Genomic DNA, 14,578 nt, shown 5'->3' with positions numbered 1-14,578 from the left:
TCCTGGTTGCAACGTCTCTGTTTATATCCGGTGGCAGCGTCTGTGGTCATCTATTTCAAACCACGGCGGGGCAGGAAGCTTCTGCAACCAGTTGATAAGGAGGGCACCTGCCACGATAATCTTGAGGAACTGGGGAGCCCAGGGCACCTGGATTAACCACACAGTGAGGCAACCTTTTAGAACTCTTTCAGTTGCTCAGTTACTCAGACTTGTTGTGTTTGGGGAAACATCTCCTGTCCCGCCCAAGGAGAAAAGCTTTATCTGCTGGAAGTCATTTGACTTCCTGAAACACAACTGCTGATCCCAGCAGCTAGACTTTTAAGAAATGGCTAGCCTTGCTGATTGCTTCTTGAGGCCAGAGCATGCACCTGTGTGCTGGCTGGTTGCTGGGGCTACGAGATCCTGCCTTTGTGTTCCGTTCCTCCCTCTAGCTTCTTCTTTTCCTTGTACACCATCCCCCATGACATAGCAACACGTGCATCTTTCAAACCTTACTTGGCCTTGGTCGGGACTGACCCACTGCTCGTCTTGACCCCACCTCCTTAGACTCTAAACTCCGCGCCAAGCCTGCTCTGTTTCTTTCCAGGCACAAGCTTTGGGAAACTGGGCAGCCAGTCCAGGGCTTGTTGAATGAAGAGTCAGTCTGGTGGGCAGCATGGACTCGGGAACCCTAGGGCTACGTATGTGACGTAGTGAACGAGCGGGTGGTGATAGGACATCCTGTGACAAGAATGTCAGCCTCTCCTAGGTAGACAGAGCTGGATGACATTTTCCTTTCACTGGGGTTCGCTAGGTGTCAGGCACTGTTCTCATAGGCTTTATCCTCTCTTGTTATTTTATGTAATTGTGTCTTAGTTTGGGTTACTATTGCTATGATGAAACACCACGACCAAAATCCACTTGGGGAGGAAAGGGTTCATTTCACTCACAGTTCCATAGAACAGTTCATCAGCCAAAGCAGCGAGGGTCGGAACCCAAGCAGGGCAGGAACCCAAGCAGACAGGAGCTGATGCAGAGGCCATGGAGGGGTGCTGCTTACTGATTTGCTCTCCATGGCTTACTCTGCTTGCTTCCTTATAGGACCCAGCACCATCATGCCAGGGATGACACCAGCTACAATGATTGGACCCTCCTGATCAATCACTAATTAAGAAATGCTTTACACATGGCTCACACATGGCATTTACACAAGGCATTTCCTCAGTGGAGGATCCCTCCTTTCAGATAACTCTAACTTGTGTCAATTGGCACATTGTGTGACAGGGATGTCACCACTGTACCACATCCCAGCTTTTTGCTTTTTGAGGCAGAGTGTTGTTATGTAGCCCAGGCTGTTCTCAAACTCATGATACTTCTATCTGATACTCAATGTGTTTTTAAAAAATTTAATCTCATGATTATGATTACTCCCACTTTACAGATCAGGCAACTGAGCCAGAATCTCAGTTGTAGTAGGAGGCCACTTGTTTGTTCTCAGCTGCTCAGCCCCAAAATAACCACACAGAAACTGTATTATTTAAATCACTGCTTGGCCAATCACTTAATCATATTGTTAGCTAGCTCTTATATTGAGAATTAACCCATTTTTATTCTTTTATATTTTACCATGAGGCTTGTGGCCTACCAGCTGGTATATTGGTCTGTCTTCAGCGGAGGCTCCATGTCTTCCCTTCACTCCACCTTCTTTCTCCCAGCATTCAGTTTAGTTTTCCCCACCTAGCTCTACTCTACCCTATCACAGGCCAAGACAGATTCTTTATTCATTAACACATATACAGAAGGACTGCCCACCCCACACGGCCAGGTCATGGCACAGCCCATTGCTGCCTGAAACCTGGTGCCCTAGGGTTCCCGAGTCCATGCTGTCCACAATACTGACTCTTCATTCAACATGCCCTAGAAAGACTGCCCAGTTTCCCAATGCTTGTGCCTAGAAAAAATCAGGACAGCAACTCCTCACCAAGCCTGTCCTGATTCTTTCTAGGCACAAGCCAGTGCGTCAGTCCCGACCAAGACGAAGTAAGGTTTGAAAGATGCATCTGTAGTGAAATGCTGTCGCTATGTCCTGGGGGATGATGTATAAGGAAAAGAGGAAGCTAGAGGGGAGAACACAAAGGCAGAGCAGAAAGCAGAGCATCCAGAAGCATTTGTCAAATAAATGAAATGCTGCCTGCATGACCAGGGACACTGGGCGGGCTCACTGAGTGTCTGGCAGTGGGGTAAATGCTCTACCTGTATGAACTCATTCCGTCATTCCATGCAGTCAGATGGCAGCACCGCCAGTATCCTCAGCATATAGACGAGGAAGTAAGACAAGCTACTTCAGGTAACACACCTGTGAGCCAGAAGAGCTGGGTTCTGATGCGGAGAGTGGGGCTGGAAGTCTGCGCTCTGGGTCACTGCTTTGTGTGGTGCTCATTCGCCTTTGACCCGGGGGCTCCGGCTCTCTCTTCCTCGGTACTGAGGCCCAGTGTACAGGCTGGCCCTCAAGCAGAGCCCATAATTGAATCAGCACATACACAACCGCTGTGTTCTCCACTTACAGCCTCCTCATGAGAGATTCCCAGCCTGTCCTTTCTCATCTCCAAAGTCAGCGTGCTAATGCTTCCAGAGAGTTCCCAGCAGCTATTGCTAAAAATGGGCCCTTCGTTTGGGTAGCGGGTGAGGATCGGAGCTTTAGAACAATTTAAAGCAAGTATTCAAAAACCATTGTGAGAGGCTTATCAGCCAAACATAGCACAGTTTGGGCACCCAAACACTCGAGGACAGCAGTGGATTAGGAACTGTTACAACACAGAGCCCACGTGTGTGTGTACTGACTGCAATGGTGTAAGGGGATGGGAGGGCTCCTGATTGCAGTAGAATGTGGAGTGCTAATTGGCAAACGTGCTAGGATTGAGAAACCACCATCTGCAATCATCCGAATGAAAACCAGCTCAGGCAAGACTCAGTTATTACTGTGTCTGAGCAGACTTTTGTTCGTGGTAGTGATGAAACCTATGGCCTGTGCAAGTCGTACCCCTGAGCTACAGCCCAGCCTTATGTGTTGTAAGGTCCAGAGAACGCTCTATGGTAGCCATACTTCAGGGTTTTGTTTTTCTTTTTTTTTAAAAAAAAATATTTATTTATTATGTATACAATATTCTGTCTGTGTGTATGCCTCTAGACCAGAAGAGGGCACCAGACCCTGTTACAGATGGCTATGAGCCACCATGTGGTTGCTGGGAATTGAACTCAGGACCTTTGAAAGAGCAGGCAATGCTCTTAACCTCTGAGCCATCTCTCCAGCCCTTTTTTTGGTATGCTTTGTTTTTTGTTTTTCTTATTTTATTTTGTGTGTGTGTGTGAGATGTGTATGAGGGTCTCCAAGGAATCCCCAAGAGTGTGTTGGGTCTCCTGGAACTGGAATTACATATAATTTGTAATCAATGTAAGTTGTCTGATAAGAGTGTTAGGAAGTAAACTCAGGTCCTCTGGAAGAGCAGTAAGAGATCTGTCTCTCCAGCCCCATTGTTGCAAATGAATGAGTTTATTAATTTATACAACAAGCCAGTGTACAAGAATAAATAGCAAGTAGCACATGGATACAGAACAGCGCATTATCAAATAAGCATCCAGGGGGAGCCAACTGAGGAAGCCTTGTCAAGGCAGCCAGCGGGACTTCCCCACTGAGGGTTCAGAGTCGAGCAGTATGTCCTCTCCCTCCAAAGAGGCTCTCAAGAACCAAGAGCCGCAGACAGACGACATCATACAGCAGAAACCAACTGGGGAAGTTAGAGCAGTCATCTCGCGTTCCTATGGCTGAACTTGAACCCTCGCTTTGCCATGGCAGGGGTTTTTGTATCATGAGGGGACAACAATCAGCTCTTTGGGGACTGGTTCACCTTCCAGCTGTTCCTCAGGAGAACATGTATTCACGTTTTAGCTTCTTTCTGTGCCCTCCCCAGCCCAGCAGAGGTAGAGGCCTATCCCATCCACAGGTAAGGGAGGACACAATGGGCCTGAAATGGGGGAACCAATCCCACTTTCAGAGCCTGCTTCTTAGTGAGTTCAGAAACCGCGTGACAATTTACTAATATACATTGCACCTCACTAAGCGGGAAATTGTGTGCACATGTGTGCATGCATGTGCTCGGGAGTGTGCGTGTGTGCAGAAGCCATGGGTTAACCGTGGGGTGTCCTTCTCCACTTCTCTACTTTACATTTTGAGACAGGGTTTTTCATGGAAGCCAGAGCTCACCGGTACAGCCATGTTCAGTCGCTCCAGGCAGCTTATGCTGGGGAGCTGCTCCTAGGTCCACAAGCTTACACAGCAAACATTTCACCCGTCAATCAATCATCCCCCCGGCCTCGTACTTTCGGGAGTGACGATGTATTTGTACAGCCTTAACGTGCCACCAACCAAAATGATTTTGCTTGCAAGGCAGAGATAACTGTGCTGTGGGGAGTCAAAGGACATCTTGGCCAAGCGATCAAACTTGTGCTGCCGCTAAGTCAGGGAAGGACCTTGTGTGTCTCCAGCCATGATAGGCCCTAAAGGGCATAGTGTTGCTTGTGTGACTTCCTGGCTAGGAATGTATAAGCCGAATCTAATAACATGAAAACACAGGGAAAAAACTCTTAAATGAGAAAAATTCTAATTAAAAACAGAGGAGGGGGTGGGTGGAGAGATAACTCAGACAGAAAAGTTCTTGCTGCTCAGCCATAAGGACTTGAGTTTGATCTCCAGATATCATGCAGGAATGGTGGTGTGCTCTTATAATTCCAGTGCTGGGGAGGTAGAGACAGGCCAGCCAGCCTAGCCTACTTGTGACTTAGTAAGGAACTGTTAGTTGGTGTTATATCACTGTGGAGAGACACTCTGACCACAGCGACTCTTATAAAAGAAAGCATTTAACTGGGGCTGGCTTACGGTTTCAGAGGTTTGTTCATTATCATTACAGTGGGAAGTATGGACGCACACAGGCAGACATGATGCTGGAGACATAGTTGAAAGTTCCATGTCAGCAGGAAGAAGAGTGAGACACTGGGCCTGGCTTGAGCATCTGAGACTTCAAAGCCCAGCCCCAGTGACACACTTCTTCCATCAAGGCCACACCTCCTAGTCCCTTTCAAGCAGTGCCACTCCCTGATGACCAAACATTCAAATATATGTGCCCACGGGGGCCATTCTTATTGAAACCACCACAGAAACTCTGTCTCATAAAAAGACGCCAAGGCTGAGCTCTGGCCTCCACACACATGCACACATACATGCACATACACTTGCATGCATGAACAAGCACACAGAGGAGAGAAGGAATTAGTATTCTCCAAAAAGACTAGTATCCGAAAAAAATAAATAACAATGGTATAGGATGTTTTAAATCAACAGACACCAAAGTCATGGCAACTAAATCCCATATCAGGTTCTGATCCTAGACTTGCTTCTGTACTAAAAGCAATCAAACGACACATAGGGCATTAATAGGACAACTGGAAATCCTGAAACAACAAGCGTTGGGCAGCTACTCTATCGACATTCCATCTAGTAAGACTGGTGGCTATAGTAGGGGTATGCAAGAAAGTAGGGCTGTTCTTAGAAAAGACACACTGAGGGAGTTCTGAGAAAACGCAGAGACATAGACAGTAAGTGGGCAGACAGACAGACAGATAGACAGACAATAGACGTATGTGTAGATAGAGAGGTAGGTAGATAATAGAGGAGAGAAACATGAACTACTGTTGTTCCTTTAAATCTGAATTACACTTCTGTGCATTCGACAAACCACAAATCAAAATGCGGATGGGGAAACCTTTGTCTTTCCGATACTGATATTTTTGGAGAACACTAATTTTTCCCTGTTTTACACTGAACACACACAAGACCTTTCTCTTGTCACGACTTCCTAAACAACCCAGAATGATGGCTATTTGCATAGCATTTACATTTATTAGGTATTATAAGCAAAGCAGCGATGACACAGTACGTGGGAGGATTTGTGCACTGTGTAGTCTCACTACCGTGTAATGCCAGAGACTTGCGCATCCTCAGATTTTGATACACATGGTGGTATCATCTGGTCCCCCACAGATACCAGAGGACAACTGCCTAGGTGGATAGGTGGTGCTGCAACAGGCGTTCTATTACTGTTCTTATTCTTGCTGTTGTTCTAAACATTTGAATTTCTTTCAAACAGAAGTGCTTGAAGGTACAAATGCCTGAGAGCTCCCCCATGCTGCAGGGATGCCAAGGCTGTGGAGTGTAAATGTCAGGGAACACAGTCAGGCTGTCCCTAGAACAGTGTAGACCAAAGGCGATGATGGCTTAGGCCAGGGGACAAGATTTCAGACAGGATGTCATGGGTGTCTGTGGATGTTCTGCAGGTAAGCCGATGGGACTTGTTCATGAATTCCATATGGAACCCAAGAAACGGTCAAGGAGACATGGGTGGGAGACACTCTCAGAGTTGGTAAAGCCTAGATGGAGAGGTGGGAGCGACCGGTCGGGTGGACGATTGTGAGTCAGTCAGGATTGGACTCACGGAACACAGTGTCTGATTTAATTAAGCTAATGTGTATAATTAGCTTTAAAAGATTCCTGCAGAGCACCAGAAGGTTGCCGCTTTTATGGATAGGACTCTGAACGTGGTTTAGAACACTCTTCTCTGCTAATAGCTCCTTGGCTAGGTTTGGGGACTCAGTAGCTCCTCCGTCATTTTAACTGGCTTGATCTTGTGTGTGTCTTGTGTGGGTGTCCAAGCTGCTACTCATGTGTGTTCAACAGCTTTTCCTGTCTAGGGGGACAGCGTCTCACCTCACCCCTCCTCTTCCTCCAGCTTCCTTTCTGCCTGCTTTTCTTTGCTGCTCCTGGAGTCTGGGCAGAGAGGGAGTCAGGTTTTGATAGAGATGCCTGTCATACAGCAAAGTCAATCAAGTGTTTGTCTTTAAAGAGCTAAAAATTACTATTGCTATTCTTAGTGTTGTGTTTTATATAATGTATTAGCATAGAAATAAATTATTTTAATGTCATTCATTTTATCTTTAATTCTGTTCATTAAGATGTCTTTTTGGGCTTTGTTGCTTTGAAACAAGATTTTCTTATGCAGCCCAGGGTGGTCTGGAACTCACAATTTTCTTGCTTCAGATTCTAAAGTGCTGGGGTTACAGGAATATTCTACCATGGCTGGTGATTGTGTCTATTTTTGTGCTTTTTCTGTCATGAATATAATAATATATTTATGAAATTATATGTTGTAGGGAGCGGTGGGCTAAGCATGGCTAGCTTAGCCCTGGAAATAACAACACACAAATTGTATTCTTTTAAACACTGCCTGGCCCATTAGTTCCAGCCTCTTATTGGCTAACTCTCACATCTTGATTAACCCATTTCTAATAATCTGTGTAGCACCAGGAGGTGGTAGCTTACCAGGAAAGATCCTAATCTGCATCCATCTCGGAGAGGAGAGCTATGGCCACTGACTGACTCGGTTTCTTTCTCCCAGCATTCTGTTCTGTCTACTCCGCCTACCTAATTTTCTGTCCTATTAAAGGCCAAGGCAGTGTCTTTATTAACCAATAGACATATGACCTTCCTCCATCAATTATAGATGAATATAATTTACACATTAAAATACACATACCTGGAAGTACTTGATGAAAATTTTAATTGAGAACACAGAGAAAGACTCTCTTGAGAAGCCCACAACTTGTGTGTGTGTGTGTACATGTGTATGTATGTGTACGTATGTGTGTATGTGTATTTGTGTGCATGTGTGTATGTCTGTATATGTGTGTAAATGTGTGTGTGTTTATGTGTATGTGTTAATCTTTCTCTAATAACTCATGTGCCTGAATCTATGTTTAAAAAAATCTTTCCTTAATAAACTCCAACTGTCAACTCTGCTATTACAAAAAAAAAAAAAGTACAGCTAGTTCAGAAAAAACGCTGAAGACCGCTGGGTTAGGCCATAATACTAACTCCAACCAGGCTTTTGGTTTCCTTTGCCACACTCTGTGCCTCAGCAAGGAAGAAACAAAGTAAAACCATCTCTACAAGTGTAACCCTCCCACTGAAAGAGGATCCTGTGCCCATCTAGAGCAAACAAATGGCGGATGTCATCCAAAGGAATGTTCTAGCAGTTCTCCTTGGGAAGATGTCTGAGACGTAGCAAGTAAAATAAACACAAGATGGAAACAGGTATATTGTCAAAGAAAGGAAACCTGTGGGGGCAGTGGACATCTCAAGGGAGCTGTGCTATCCTGGGGGAAGAGGGGGCCTTGCTTTTTAATGTACTTGAGACGCCATGCGGCTGGAGAGCTGGCTCAGTGGGTAAAGCACTAGCTACGCAAATGGGAGCACCCGGGTTAGGTCTCCAGAAACCACAGAGCAGGAGTAGTATCCCATCATGCATCTGTGATCCCGGCGCTTCTACTGTGAGACGGGAACTGGAGACCAAAGAATGTCTGGGAACTTGGCAGCCAACCAGCTTGCTGTTTGCAGGATGAGTCCTTTTCTCAAACAACACAAACTAGGTGGGCCGACTCCTGAGGGTCTCCTCTGATCTTCGCACACACGTTATAACATGTAAGTCCTTGTGCTCACGTATGTGAGGTCAGGCTCGTGAGAGCTCAGCAGGTAAAGGCCTTGCTGCCAGCCTGGCGTTCTGAGGTTGGTGCCCAGGACTACATGGTGAAGGGAGAGACTGACTCCCACCAGCTGACCTCTGCCCTCCACAGCTGTGCCATGACGACGCATATACAATAAATAAGCAAATGCAGGAGAACTCTCACTCTTACACATAAATAGGATATGAAGATAAGCATCCGAAGGCCGGATATACAGCTTGGTGGTTTGAGTTTGAGGTGTGGTTTTTATCTCCAGTGCTCCTCCCTCTCAATATGTAGAGTCACAAACACATATTAGTTTAATATTTTAAAATGGCTATAAAATGTTCAGGATCTCTGAAATTCCTCTTGCTTTTTGCTAGTCAGGCATAGTAGCAAAATGTGAACTTCTAGTACTAGGGAGGTTGGGGCAGGAAGATGGCAAGTTCAAGACCAGCCTGGGCTACTACATAGAAAACTATCTCAAAAAAAAAAAAAACAACCAATAGCAATGAAAATGTATTAAAATGACCCAGACAGCACTTTAAATGGTAATACATTAAAAACAACCAAATGTTTAGCATTCAGAGATCAGTTAAGCAAATAAAGAAAAATGGTTTGCTTTATGATGTAGATTTTAAAAAACAGTTGGAAATTTTAATCTTAATGTAGATGCCAGAATTATTCTCAATGATGTTTAACATTCGGAGGCTGTCTCACCTCCGAGTGCCCAGAGGCGCTGGACAAAGACAGAAGGAGAAAAGCAACTCTTCGGATGTGTCGTCTCCCCTCCGTGTGACAGCTGCGGCCCACTCCTCTCTCCCCGCCTCCACCACATCACACGCAATAGTCAGTAGGTAAAGACATGTTTAAAAGAAAGTACCCCCAAAGGGCTGTGATGGCTCAGCAGCTCAGAGCACTCGCTGTTTTTTGCGGAGTATCAGGGTTGGTTTCCAGCACCCACTGATGGCTCTCGTTGGTCTAGAACTTGCTCACAGGGGATCCAGAGTCCTCTTTTGGCCTCTGAGGGCACCAGGAGCACATGTGGTTTGTATACATGCATGCAGGCAAAACACAAGCAAATAAGAAAATTAAAAATAAAGAGAAAATATCCCCAAGAGACAACAGTGTTTGTCTCTGATAACTTGATTATACGTGACTCTTTTGGTTTGTGCCTTCTAGACCTTTCTTCTGTTTTTATATTCCTCTCATTATTTTTCTTTCCTGGAATAGGTATGCATTATTTTGTGATGTGAAAGAAAATAAAAAGCAAAACGCTAAGGAAGCCATGCCATGCATGGCTGGCCTGAGTCACGGGCTGAATTCTCATGTTTAAATTAGTTTCAGAAACAAGGAGTGGTTCCTAGGCAACAGGCTTGGGAAATCATGGTCATTTCCATCGTTGCTACAGTGTGTGCGTGCCTGTCTGCGGGAGACTTCAGAGATAAAGGCTTGTGCAAGCAGACTCCTGCTAAGGAGAAATGAGTTTTGCCACCCAGTTTTGGTCACGGGGACTTGAGTTACTGTGACTCCAGAGGCAAACAGGAGCCAGAGAGTTCTTTTTTAATTTTTTTTTTTTACTGATGGATGACTGAGTTAATGAGAATTGCCATAGGTCAGTATAGTCTAAGTCGTTTCTGAAGGTGTGGGAAACTGAGGGGCCAGAAGGGAGCCAAAGCCAACGCCCCCACGCACACCGCAATGGTTTTGCTGTGAACTGAGACCGTCTGGGGCTGAGCGAGAGAGATTGCATCTGAAGATGTGAAAAGATTGCCACAGTCTCTGGAGCCATTTACTGTCATTACAGACAATCCCGAGCAGCCAAAGGGCTTTTAATCAGGAGGAACATGGAAAACCGGAATCAGGGCAAAGAAAGCCTTGGCCCTGCCCACTGGCTCTGGAGGAGGGGCTGAGCCAAGGGAGCCTTCCAGCCTCCTGGGAGATGTGTTCTTCCCCAAGTGCCTGCAGAAGGCATTGCTCAGCCCAGGAGGCATATCTTCAACAAGAAAATGCGATTTTCCTAAAAATATAGTGTAGGAGCATGGCCCTCTTATGGCTATTGTTGTTTTGTTTTGTGACAGACTCTCACGAGGTTCGGGTTGGCCTGGACTTCTCCGTGTAGCTGAGGATGATCTTGGATCAGTCTCTTGCTTCCATGGACATCTCTGATTCATATTCTTTCTCTCACTGTGTGACGCCATCTGTCGAGTTATGATGCAACACGAGCCTCTCATGAGATGCGGCTGCTTAAGAACTGTGAGATACACCAGCCTCCTGTCTTTGTCATTTATCCAGCCCTAAGTATTTGGCTAGAGTAGAGCAAAATAGATTTAGTCTCCACTGCTTTCCTTAGGTTGTAATTCTTCAGACAGGTTTTTCTGTCTTTCTACTCCAGAAGCACTTATTAGAAGCAGGCCCTACATATGTTTGTTCTCTCTCTCTCTCTCTCTCTCTCTCTCTCTCTCTCTCTCTCTCTCTCTCCCCCTACCCCACCCCATGATGGGAATTGAGCCCAGTCTTTCTTATTCAGGGCAAATACTCTACCACTGAGACACATCCCCAGGTTCCATGGTCTTGAGTGATAAGTGGAGCCTGTTACAGTCTGAATGTTCCCCAACGGTTTATGTTGGAAGCTTGGCCCCCAGTGGGGCAGTAAAAGACGGCATAGAACCATTGAGAGTGGGTGGGTGGGTGGCTGAGCTGTTGAGTTATGTAGGTGCTTCACTCGGAAGAAATGAAGGTCACTCTTAAGGACTTCTTCAGTAGTTGGTGGTAAAAGCTGAGTCCTGGCTCCTAAGTCTCTTTCTGGCTTCCTGTCTTCCAGAGTGATTGCTCTCTGTAGAATCCTTTTATGGGGTCTCTCTAGAACCCGACAGACACCGACACACACCCTTGGATCTTCATAACTGGAGAACTAGCCAGGTTTGGTGGCGCACGCCTTTAATCCCAGTGCTCAGGCAGCAGAGGCAGGTGGATCTCTGTGAGTACAAGAGCTAGTTCCAGGACAGTTCCAAAGCTGCAGAGAAAACCTGTCCTGAAAAAACAAACACACACACACACACACACACACACACACACACACACACACAGAGAGAGAGAGAGAGAGAGAGAGAGAGAGAGAGAGAGAGAGAGAGAGAGAGAGAGAGGAGGAACTGGAGAACCCATTAGCTCTGCCACCTTGATGGCCCAGCCTGTTCCCCCTTTTCCTAACCTCCAGATGTGAGACACACACACCTCACATACACACACACATATACACACTACATGCACATACTCCCAATGCGCGCACACACACAGACAGACACATGGCATATTCTCCTGGCTTTATTCATTTAGCTCATCCATGATTACTCAGGCCGGAAGTGAGTCTTGTTCTCCACTGGGTCCGTAAGCACCGTGACAAGGCAAGGACTCTTATAAGTTCTGTGCTCTGCTTTCCGTCAATGTGTTCAGTATCAGTTGAGTGGCAGAGTTTTGTTTTTGTTTCCGTAGACAGCCTCTTACCAGGCAGGTCAAGGACTCACAATCTTCCTGCCTCAGCCTCTTAAATGCTGTGGTTACGGGCCTCTGCCGCAAAGTCTAGGTTAGCTTCAGAACTTTCTTCCTAGTGTCTGTTAACACTTGTCAACAGCTCTAATCACCCCTCCTGCACCAAACACTTATCTTATTAAAAAGGGTCACCCAATCCTTGATTCCCTGCAGTGCTGCAGCCTACAGGAAGGTAAATCTGGGGTCTTCTGTCTCAGAGCTTATAGTCTGCTGCTTTGAGTCAAGGGTGGAGTCCATATTCACTTAGCTTCTTTCATCCTAGCTGGACCTGTCAGCTTCAGAGCCAAACAGGGATCTGCTCTGACAAGCTGTGACACTGTTGGGAACAAGTAGCTGATGTCTCTACCAGGGCCTTTACTTGTTGTGGGCCTGGTCTCTCAAGGCTGCCCTTTAGGGAGCCATGTTCCCCACAGATACAAGTGCAATAATGCTGCTCAAGGGAGACCAACCAGGACTGCTTGAGGAGGTGTGTCATGGGAGAGGCTATGTCGGTACTCAGGAAGGCCCTGGCAATCCTGGCTCTAGAAATGACTGTCCTATATATCAGGAGCGTTTATTGGGTGCCTCTTGTATTCCAGTCATGGAGCTAGGAAGACAAGCAGCATTTGAAGTGGGTCAGCCTGGGTCAGGGGAGAGAAGTCAGACAACAAAAGGACGTAAAGTTGAATGTGTAGGGAAGAGAGGGTTGGATCTGGGAGGATTGGGAGAGAAGCAGTGAATACAATCAAAATCCACTGCACACACAGAATACATTCCTGAAGATGAGGGATGAAAGAGACAACACAGAAATAGAGGGTGATGTTAGAGGGCGAGGGAAGAGACCAGCGGAAGGGAGCAGAAGAAAGTAACAACAGGGGTGGATGGGAGAGAAACTATTCCATGCATGAATAAAATTGCTTCAATAGAAACTGTCACCCTATAGAGTTAGTATGAGCATCTATGGTCTGGAGTGTCCCCCACAGGCTCATGTGTCTGAGTGCCTGGTCTTCAGCTGGTGATGTTGTTTGGGAGGTTGTGGTACCTTTGGGGACCAGGTTTTGCTGGTGTGTGATATCTGATTCCTTCCTGTCTGGCTCTCTGCTTCCTAGTCCTGCTACTGTATTAAAAATGCCACACACAGCCAGTGCTGCAGGGCCTTAGTCTTCCTCTCCAGTGATGGACTTTATTCTCCAAAACCATGAACTAAAGTAAATCGTCCTCAGTTGATTCAGGAAACTTTGTCATAGCAATGGGAAGGGTAATCAATAAATATGCTAACAACAACAACAACAACAACAGATGGAGATGTAGAAATCTACCTCATAGTTCCCAATAATGTCTCCTTGTGATAGAGCAGCTGGTCAAATAACATATTCACTTTTGTACAGTATTGGAAATGGGCAGCCTATCATATCAACCCCAGGATGGGTGTTCCAAGATGGTGTCCTGGTGGAACTATAAGACTTCCCTTCCCCATCTGAAAGATGCCATTGCAACAGACAAAGAGGTCTCCTTCAAAGACCTGATGTGACTGTCCTTGTGGGCTCCATGCCAAGAAGAGAAGGCATAGAGAGGAAAGGCCTACTAAAAAGTAAACGTGAAAATCTTCAAAGTTCAGGGTGCAGTCTTGGAGAGCTATGCCCAGAAATCAGCTAAGGTCGTTGTAGCGGGAAACCCATTCAACACCAATTGTCCAACAGCCTCCAAGTCAACCCCATCCATCTCCAAGGAGAGCTTCAGTTGCCTGAGTCACTTGGACCACAACCTAGCAAAAATCTCAAATTGTTCTTAAATGTGGTGTAACTGGTGATGTCACAAAGAAGGTCATTATCTGGGGGAGAGCATTCATCAACTCCGTATCCGAATGTCAATCATGCTAGGGTGAAATTGCAAGGAGAGGAAGCTGGTGGGTGTGACGCCCTAAGAGACGACACCTGGCTCAGGGGTGAGTTCGTCACCACTGTGTAACAGCATGGTACTGCTCTCTGCAAGACTCAGAAACTGCCGTCCAGTGCAACGTCTGCCCTGAAAGCCATCTCTGGCCACATCAGAGGGAGAGCTTGTGTCCATGGTGTTGTCTCTGTTGGCAACTTCAAGAATAGGTCCTGGAAGCTTGTTGAAGCCTCCCTATTAATGATTTCTCATGTGAGAAAATGGATCTTACTGCAAAGGACCTGGCAGAAGAAAAAGATACTGCTTTTGACTTTCTTTCCTCTGCATGACCAGACAACTATGTTGATGTCAATAAGTATCCCGAAGCTGGGGACTCGAAATGATGTCTTTGAGCCTAGTACCAAACAGTAATAATGCTACACTCAAATTGTGAACAGCAACATATTTTAAATATTATGTACTTCGTGGTTCAGATTTGCGAGAGCCAATCAAGCTGTTAGTACTGCAATCTAAATAAAAATACAGTTGAGTGAGAAAAACAACAGCAGCAGCAGCAGAAAAATCTATGCCA

General features: G+C 46.0%; 1 pseudogene; it reads left to right on the top strand.

The window, feature by feature from the left end:
• The first annotated feature begins 13,557 nt into the window (after positions 1–13,557).
• Positions 13,558–14,336, top strand: LOC142832615 (malate dehydrogenase, cytoplasmic pseudogene; annotated as a pseudogene).
• The last annotated feature ends 242 nt before the right edge of the window (positions 14,337–14,578 follow it).

Source organism: Microtus pennsylvanicus, chromosome 12 (genome assembly GCF_037038515.1).
Source record: "Microtus pennsylvanicus isolate mMicPen1 chromosome 12, mMicPen1.hap1, whole genome shotgun sequence".
In the NCBI taxonomy this organism is placed as follows: domain Eukaryota; kingdom Metazoa; phylum Chordata; class Mammalia; order Rodentia; family Cricetidae; genus Microtus; species Microtus pennsylvanicus.
Note: the sequence above shows the minus strand (reverse complement) of the source record. Positions and strands in the feature narration are given on the sequence as shown.